The following is an 8,988-nucleotide window of genomic DNA, read 5'->3' as shown; positions in this document are numbered from 1 at the left end:
GCGCGCTGCAGTGCTAGGGATGAGGCGTGTGCTGGGCGGGTTGGAGGCAGGGCTGTCGCTCTTTAGCGGGCCACGCTACAGGAGTAAGCTGCGTCTCACAGGCAGGCAGACCCCGCCGCTCTAGACCAGCAGCGGGAATGTCCTCCTCTGACCGCCGCCCGCTCTCTACACTGGAGCAGCCTGCCTGGGAGCTGCTGTGCCAAAGGCTGCGGGCTGTGCGGAGCTTCCTGTCCGTGGCTCTGCCCATCTCCAACGCGCACACGGGGGACTTCTACACCCGCTGGGTGTGGGACGAGTTAATGTGTTGCTCCCCCGAGGCCGTGCTAGCAGCCTTCACTCGGCACCACCCACCAGAGCAGCTGAGGCACCCCGAGCCCACAAGGACCTGCGGTAAGTGCTGCCGGGGAGAATAAACTGTTAGAAATGGGTTAGGAGGGACTTAGAAAAAGTCCCACCTCTGCATACAGACGCACTGCCTACACCATGCTCTTCCGGGCACACTGTGCCTCGTTATATATCACTTCCTGTAACCGGGTCATACATAACAACTGCGAGCGTTAATGGGAGGCAGTCCACGCATAGATGCTGTGTGGCCCCATGGCAGCTGTGATACATTTAGTTGATGCCAGGATTTTTTTTTGCTGGCGGTGTGATCGCTTCATTGCTTTCATTTCTTTGGGAATACCTGCAATGCATTAAACCGGCAGCCAATCACAGCGCGGCCCGGGAAATGACGTCACGGGGGTGTCCCGGGCCGGCAGCCAATCACAGCACAGCCCGGGACACACGGCAACAAGGGGCGGGGCTTACAAAAAGACCCAGAAACGCCCCCGAATTGCGTTTGAACGGGGAAAGCGTGATTGACAGCCTCTGTCTCCCAATGGCTAGCCTCCATTTATGGAGCTAGCCAATGGGAGACAGAGGCGGGACCAAAGCCCCATATCTAGGACATAAGATTTCGCCCTGGGCGGAGCAACTGCTACGCAGTTGCAACGGCCAGGGCGAAACCTAAAAATATGTATGGATACTCGGTGTGTGAGCCGGGCGTTGCACAAAGCCATACAAGATTTAATAATATAAAGTACTAATTTTTACACAGAGTGTTTTGTTTATTAACTCCGTTACTGACCGCATTTACACTGTTAGACCTATAGAGAAGGGTAGGAACATTACAGGGGCTGGAATATATTGTTCTAGACATAATATCACGGAAGAAGGCACGAAGGGTGTACAGACTTTCAAATGGCTCAGCCACTTCTTTCCAAAGCTGGGTAATGTTTTATGTTCCTGTGGCGTGGGATCATCAGTGATTTACCCACTAGGGGGCACCAAAAGACTGATTTGCTATTAGAAAACGAGAATGCCCATGCGTGTTCACAAATGCATTATTAAGGAAAAGAAGCACAAATAACTTGCAAATACGGTTTTCAACATAGGAAAGGAAGCGCCTTGGAACCCTGAGGCTTTTCCATATTGTTGTATGACTGTTGACTCAAAGGTTGCTCCACGGATTGGTCAAGAGAATCATTATAAAGAATGTACACATTGCTTATAAAAGGTATTTCCCTTTATACTAAATCCATAGTTAATAATCCTGTAACACAAAGGATTGTCTAATTTTATCATATATGGAGCATTAACAGTAATTCTGCTGTATCCAACAGATTTTTAACGGTGACATCGAAATACCTTTATAAAAACCGGGGAGGACCCTCGCACATGTGCGATAGCATGGGTGAGTCATAATATCAATAAAGTGTGAGAACAAGTGGTGTGTAAGGATGAATGATTGTGTAGTTCGTAACCTGACCAACAGTGGAGCACTTACAAAGAATATTAGAGAACTAAGAGTGGCAATGTCTAGTTGACCACATAGCAACATGCGTTGTGGCAGAAAATTGTTTCTTATTATGTGTTTACAATGTTGGTAGATGTGCATGTATAGAATTTACTGTATGTATAGTGAACTTATTTTTGAGATTTGTTCAGATTATATTACAGTAGCTCGATGAACTTTATTAACTCTTTGAAAATTGTTTAGAAAATTGTTTAGATAATCATTTTATTTTAATTGAAAGATAAAATAATGTTTTGTTTTATTTCATTTAGGTAACACCAGTTGTAAGGAGAAATATATTAAGTTTGTTGTCCTGATGAAGGCGGTCTTATCGACTAGACACCACTGAAATGCGCCAACGCTCTTTTTCCTGTTACATTTGGAAGGGCAAACAGGGTTGTGGTGACAGGGAATTAAAACTCATGCCTCTGTTGTGCCAAGCTAATCTAAATTAACATCAGCAAGACAAAGTCAATTGTCTAGGTTTTCTCCTGTCAGTCTATGATAATTTTTTTTAACTATGTAGTGTTTTTTTAAAAATACATTTTGTGTCAATAATTTTAATGTATTTGTGTATTAGGGATAATGCTTTTAATGACGAATAAACTTTGTGATATATTTGAATATAACGGTTATTTTTCTTGGTAAGTGCTATATAATTTGATGATGGGTCAAGAAGAGTGCTTGATGTGAGTAAATAGGTGTTGCGTGATTGGCCTCTATGTTAAACGACACTAAAGGGAAACCTTTGTCTTTTACTATACAGTATTTGGGTGCTCCATTCCCTTTGGTTTAAAGAGCCCCTCTCCCTGTTTTAAGGTATGACTGTTGCTACAGAGGGGAGTGATATTACAGGATCAGAAAGCCTCACAATTACATCGTCAACGTACAGACTGATTTTGTGTCCCCTCTTTCGAAATGTAATGTCTTGGACTGAATTTCTTTGCCTAATTGTGGTAGCTAGTGGCTCTATGTAGATGGCATGAAGAACAATTGGCAGTGGGCATCTGTGTCTTCATTTATTCTGATCTTTGCCGGGGAATTTCTGTAGTTACGAAAGTTCCACTTCATGAATTTCGGGCCAAACCCTATGCGTTGCATCATGGCGAGCAGGAGGGGCCAATGGACATGATCAAAACATTTGCAGCATCTATAGCAACAAGCATTTGCAATGCAATAGGTCTCGCATTTGTGAAGTTTTAAGCTATTGGCATTTTAAATGACAGTGCCTTTTATTTATCTGTTTTCAAAACCAGCACATAGATAAAAGCTTTGTCATTTACAATGCCAGTAGCTCAGAGTCCACATTTTCTTAGTTAAAAGGGGCTAGGATGTGGAATTCCTATATCCTGATGCCCAGTACACATTGTTTGGGATCAAGGACAGCAGAATGTTATGTTTATTTTTTCCTTGGGACAAGTAGGCCCAACCCCTGCAGTACAAATCCTTTGGCTGCCACTTTACACTAACACATTGTGGATCAGGAAAGGGAATTGTCTGCTGCTAAGGTAATATTTTCATTCCTATGTTAATGCTATTCAAACTTGTATTCATAGTTCATTAATACAAAGCTTTTATTATCAGGCCGAACGTTGAGAGCAAATGTAAGCTCGGACAGCATTACTGACTGAGGTTCGAGTATAAAAATGTGTCCTCATGTTTGCAAAGTATAAAAAATATGACGCTACTTATAATGCTCCCAGAATGCTCTCTAAGATGCCAATATTTGCAGAAGTTCGAAAGCAAATTGATGATTCTTTGCTTTCAAAATAAAAAGCACTTGCATGAAAAACTAGCAGAAGCATAAGAGGTACCCTATTTTGTGTTTATGTCTTAGTAGGTACTAGAGTAAAAATTGGTACAAATACAGTTTTGTACGCAGTTTTACAGTAGTACCTGAGTATAAATGACTCCTTTAATGTCCTGCTGGTGTATAATTAACCTGTACTCACCTTAAGCATTTTCTGCAGGCAGATCTGCCAAGTGTTAAACTCAAATCGCGGCTTGCCGAGGAACTAAGTGTTAGCCTTTAGGCTGTAAACTGATGTTGGCACGCTGTCCGTTCGGATGTTTTATGTGCACCAGTATGCTTCTTTATGGCTAGTTTAGAAAACTCTGAGACGGCAAATATCAAAAAACACTGAGATAGAAGCAAAACTCATAAAATACAGCAGCCATATGCAAGATGATATGCAGATGACATGCTACCTAAGGGTGCAAGCAAGTGCCTCAACATATCCTACACACCCTCGTAGGTGATTAGCACGCTATACAAATAGACATAACACATAACCTAAGGGTGCTTTAGAGCATCACCCCACTCTTTATGTGAGAACGAAACTTGGGGTGGGATCAATAGGTAAGATTGTAACCTCTAGCTGTAATGTACAACTTGAAAAGTACTAGAAGGTGGGTTCACCCCACCTACCCATTCCAAAGGTTCAGATTTGTATGGTATTTTTTGAAGTGGCACAGAGTTAAGCAACTGCGGCAGAGCTCACACACACTCAGAGACCCAGACACACATTCACTGATCCCCGGACCACTCACAGACCCACTCACACACCCATACACCCATACAGCCACTCACACACCCACTCATACAGCCATAGAGACACTCACACCCCTAAACTTCTGGTACTGTAACTGTTTGGCATAGTGTGTAGTGCAGCCATGGACCAGCAGAGGACCTTAAATGCTGATGCAGTTTATTTGTAAAAAATATTTTGCATAGCTACACTTCCTGTAAAATTCTCCATGAACAATAATGGTAAAGGTTGGAAGCTCACTTCAAGTCGCAGTTGTGCCCTTGATTCAGAAACGTAAGAACACAAAACACTGCACCAAGAATGATAAGACAGAGCACTGCAACTAAGGCATAATCACCTTCATCCACTTACGTACCAGGTGGAATCTACTGCAATCTCCTATGAAGGCAGAATTACACAACACACCTTCTGCTCCGCTGAATGCAGGTTCCTAACCCTCACTGTGCCACTCAACCCCAGAAATTATGCCATACTGAGAAACTCCTGTGTAAGCCCCAGTGTACCCTGATCCCGATTGTCACCTCTTTCCTCGTTTTTCTTTTTTTTTTTATAGTGGAAGAAAGACAGAAGGAGAACTTAGACGTGGTTATATGTGGAGTGACACTAGAGAGCTGCAGGCTTGTCCATGTGGCCAAGGTTCAGTCGCTGTACTCACGAAGCAGGCGTAAATTCTTCTTTGAAAAACATGATGCTTTTAGGAAAGCAGCTTACCTCTTGACTAAAAATGCTGAATCAGTTCCAAAAGGGGGGGGGGTGATGGATGGAGCATCTGAACCAATCAAACACTCACACCCAGTCAACAGATCTGGGTTTAATCCATCACCGTTCTTTAGCCCACTCTGCCACCCCAGTTCAGACATGGCCATATGCAAATCAGTCTGACCCTGTGCCTCATGGGAACAGTCCAGCCCGAACTGCCAAGCCATGCCTTCCCTGGATCGGAATCAAGCTTCCGAGGAAAACCTCAGGTCCTACCCGGATATCTGCAGGTCTTTGTTAAGAAGGTTAGGAATAAAGTCAAACATAATCAATAAAGGAAATCGACAAAATAAATAAATCTGGCATTTGTGAAGAGCAAACTACTCACCCTTACGGGTCTCAAGGCGCTGGGGGCCCTCATTGAAATTAAGTGAGCTATTGCCCAGAGTCACACAGTGCAGAGCTGATCTGCTGCCGGGGATCGAACCGTAAGCTGTCCTGGCCTGCTCCGGTCCTTACATCTGATGTCTTGATGCTTCTCTGTTACAGACTTTGAGAGTGTCTTTTGGCAAAATACCCTTATCAGTTTGATGAGACTCAATACAGGAAGAATTGCAGAGTCCCAAGGCACACACTAGTGGCATTAAACTCTCTCATCGATGTACAAAAATGCTGAATGCGGTAGGATATGTATCCTATTTGTGAGGCGGAGGATCTCTGTCTGTTACTGAAACAACGTGGATTACACGTAAACAAAAAAAATGCTTAACTCTAGAATTTCATAAAGAGCACAACGAAATACATACTTCACCCCTTTTTATTGAAAGAAAAAAAAAAGAATCTTTCATGTACACTGGTGCGGAGTGAAGACACTTCCAACGTTTTAACATCCGGGCTGGGGAGGAGACCTGGGAGGGCAAGAGCTGCCTGCGCATGCGCAGTACATGTAGCTTTCGCGTGCTCTGCGGCTCGTACCCAGTGGCGGCGTGTGTGGACAGTGCAGGCAGCGCCTGTCCCCTTCTGGGGCTCCCTTTGTAAAGAGGGAGCCCCAGCGCCAGAAAGGAAGTGTGGGAACTGAAGTCCCAGGTCCCAGGTGAAGAGCAGCAGATGGCAGTGCGGGGCTCCCGTGACTGAGGAGAGAGCCCCGTGTCGTGCTGCCAGAAGTATAGAGGAGCAGGAGTGCTCCAGAAGCGCACCGCAGCCAGCCGCCGTTTAGGGAGTTTCCCCCCGCAGACCAGGTGAGTGGGGGATTCTCCATTTGTCCAGTGGTTGTGCCATTGAAGGCACAGTGCGCATGTTTATAAGTGAAAGTGCATGCTGGCTTCCGAGGATGAAGGGGGACAGGAGATGTGCACACGTGTGGCTGTACGTGCGCGTACACCTGCGCAAATCGCCAAAAGCTGTGCGCGTGCCCATCTCCTGTCACACTTCCGAGGCAAGTCGATAACAATAATCCTCGCTGGCGACAGCGCTTCGCGCTGCATATGCCAGGCTCGACCTAAAGGCGTGCCTCTTTTCGGGCCCTCGTACTTTATCGATAATATGGAGTAAATGTTTAGTATTATCAGCACAGTTTCGCCCTCATATGACCCTTGCTTTGTCTGGGTCGGCATATAGGCCCAGTCATTTCGAAGACCAAAGGGGTGATGAGCAGGTATTTTATATTTGACAACGATAGTTTAGCGGATTACAAATAGGCAACACTTGTGAGGGGGGCCATTATGGACGCTTTACAGGCCTCGGATGAAAAAGACATCCCGGATAACATGAAACGCGTCCATTAGCTATGCAATTCGAATTTTTCATTAAATATGAGCAGGAAATATTCTATTGAAAACCCCCAGAGCCCACGGTGATTGAGTGATAAAGACGTTGGACCACCAACAGCACGTTCTGATCCACAACCACAAAACGTTCTCTTGGTGTTACTGAGCAGGAACCGCCATTAAAATAGAAATGACACAATCACATGCCACTGAGACAGGCGTTTTTTTATTTTCAGGAGGAAAGCCGTTCCTGCACACATGGCTTGTTAGTTGGGGAACGAAGCTCATAGGGTTTATGGCGGTATATGTAGTGTTGTGAAACCTTCACGGGGACGAGGGAATTTCCGTTTCCATATTTGCTGAATCAAAATCGGCGCACCAATTGTTCCTCCTCGCTGGTGCTTAATAGTGGCTCTTTTGCCCGGTAGACTTTGACCATATTCAGAGGAAAGCGTCACTTATGTGGGGAGATTAACAGCAGCCAGTTAATGTTTTGCACCTTCTGTGGCACCAAACGTTGATGTTGATTTCAAGTTTTCGGCTACTGTCCTTATCTAACAGACTAAAGCTGATTTGCTTTCTTCCAGTCTATGTTTGCTGGAGGCTGACGGTCGGAAGCACAGCGATAGAGTGATGGCCGGATCCCTCTCGAGCAATCGGATGTTCGCAGCACGGGTCCTTAGGTTGGCTACACTGACGTGGGGCACAGAACAGATGGTCCTGTGGTAACTCACAGGGGCTCCGAAAGCTTGGGGAAGGATATGGTACAAGTGGCCCACGAAGCTGAGGGTGGAATTGAGGACCCCGTGCCAAGTCCTGGCATTGACTCAACACCAGGTGGTTAGTATGGGACATGCAGGCGGGCAGTGGTTTTGCTTAAATTCTATGAATATGAGGGGTCAGTAATTCTGGGACCGGGTCAGTGCCTTTACCTACAGATGCTAGAAAATCACACAGACGAAAGCAAGAGGGCATGTGGTAATGGAAAGGTTTGGTGGTTAAATCATGATAACTGTGGGATGACTTAGGGGCGGGTAGAACTGTCCCTGGAGGGGTATTGCAGGCTTCGAAGGAGGAGCAAACACCATTGGCAGAGCCCACGAGCTGTTGTCCTCCAAGGGCAGTGTTCTACTTCTCAGGGGCTGGTCAGGGTAAATGTAATCTGCCCACCCACCCATCCATTTTAGCCTGGCTTGGCAGGGATACCCGGTTACGCATGCGATCGGATAGGGAACCGGGCAATAACGCAATGGCAGAAATGATCAAGTGTCTCTCGCACATGCGTATGTTTTAGGGTCGGTACATCGCTCTTGGTCAGCCCGAGCATGCGGGGAGCCGGAGTTAGCGATGTCCTCACCGTAGGGGGAAGCGAATGAGTAGGGGATTCCATCTGCTGCATTAAATGACTCAGCAGTGATCAGTAGCTTGGGTAGCATATTGGCAATCCAAACCGCGGAATTTATGAGTTAGGCCTGTCACCCAGAAGATTTACATCTGTGGTTGTCGTATAGCTCCCAAACTCAACACCAACGCTGCAAGTGGTAAATGCATAGTGGGAGGTTGAACCGAATCCCAGTGCGCATGTGTATAGGCCCACCGGGGCTGGATTCCAGTCGGGTGGCCTGTATCATCCACCGCAATTATCGGGACAGTCTGGTTTACTCTGGCCTACGGGGTGCAGCTCATTTGCATGGAGATAAAGGAATGAAATAGACAAATGCATTTGGTGATTCGAAGCTTCCGCCACTGGGACCTTGGCATTCAAGGTGGGGATAGGATCCAGCCCTCCGGGTCTACAATTTGGCACGGGAGAAATTAGCCAAGGGAGGCCGCAGCAAAATTAGGTTGATCACCTGAGGATGCCACCACATGCTGCATAGATTTACATTCAAACCAATCAACACCTTCACTGCGGCGTCTATTCTGCCGCAGCGCTAATGGGGCGGGGGGGCCGCGCGGCACGCCCATGCTGGTGACGGAACCGCTCTGTCACCAGCCTCGGTTGAGCTGTGCTCATGACGGAGCGGTTCCGTCATGGCCCCGCCCGCTCAATAGAACGCGCCACGCAGGCGCGAAATCAGCGCCGCGCAGGCGCGTCGGGCGGGCCATGACGGAACCGCTCCGTCATCAGCACAGC

Source organism: Lissotriton helveticus, chromosome 6, assembly GCF_964261635.1.
Source record: "Lissotriton helveticus chromosome 6, aLisHel1.1, whole genome shotgun sequence".
NCBI lineage: Eukaryota > Metazoa > Chordata > Amphibia > Caudata > Salamandridae > Lissotriton > Lissotriton helveticus.
Note: the sequence above shows the minus strand (reverse complement) of the source record.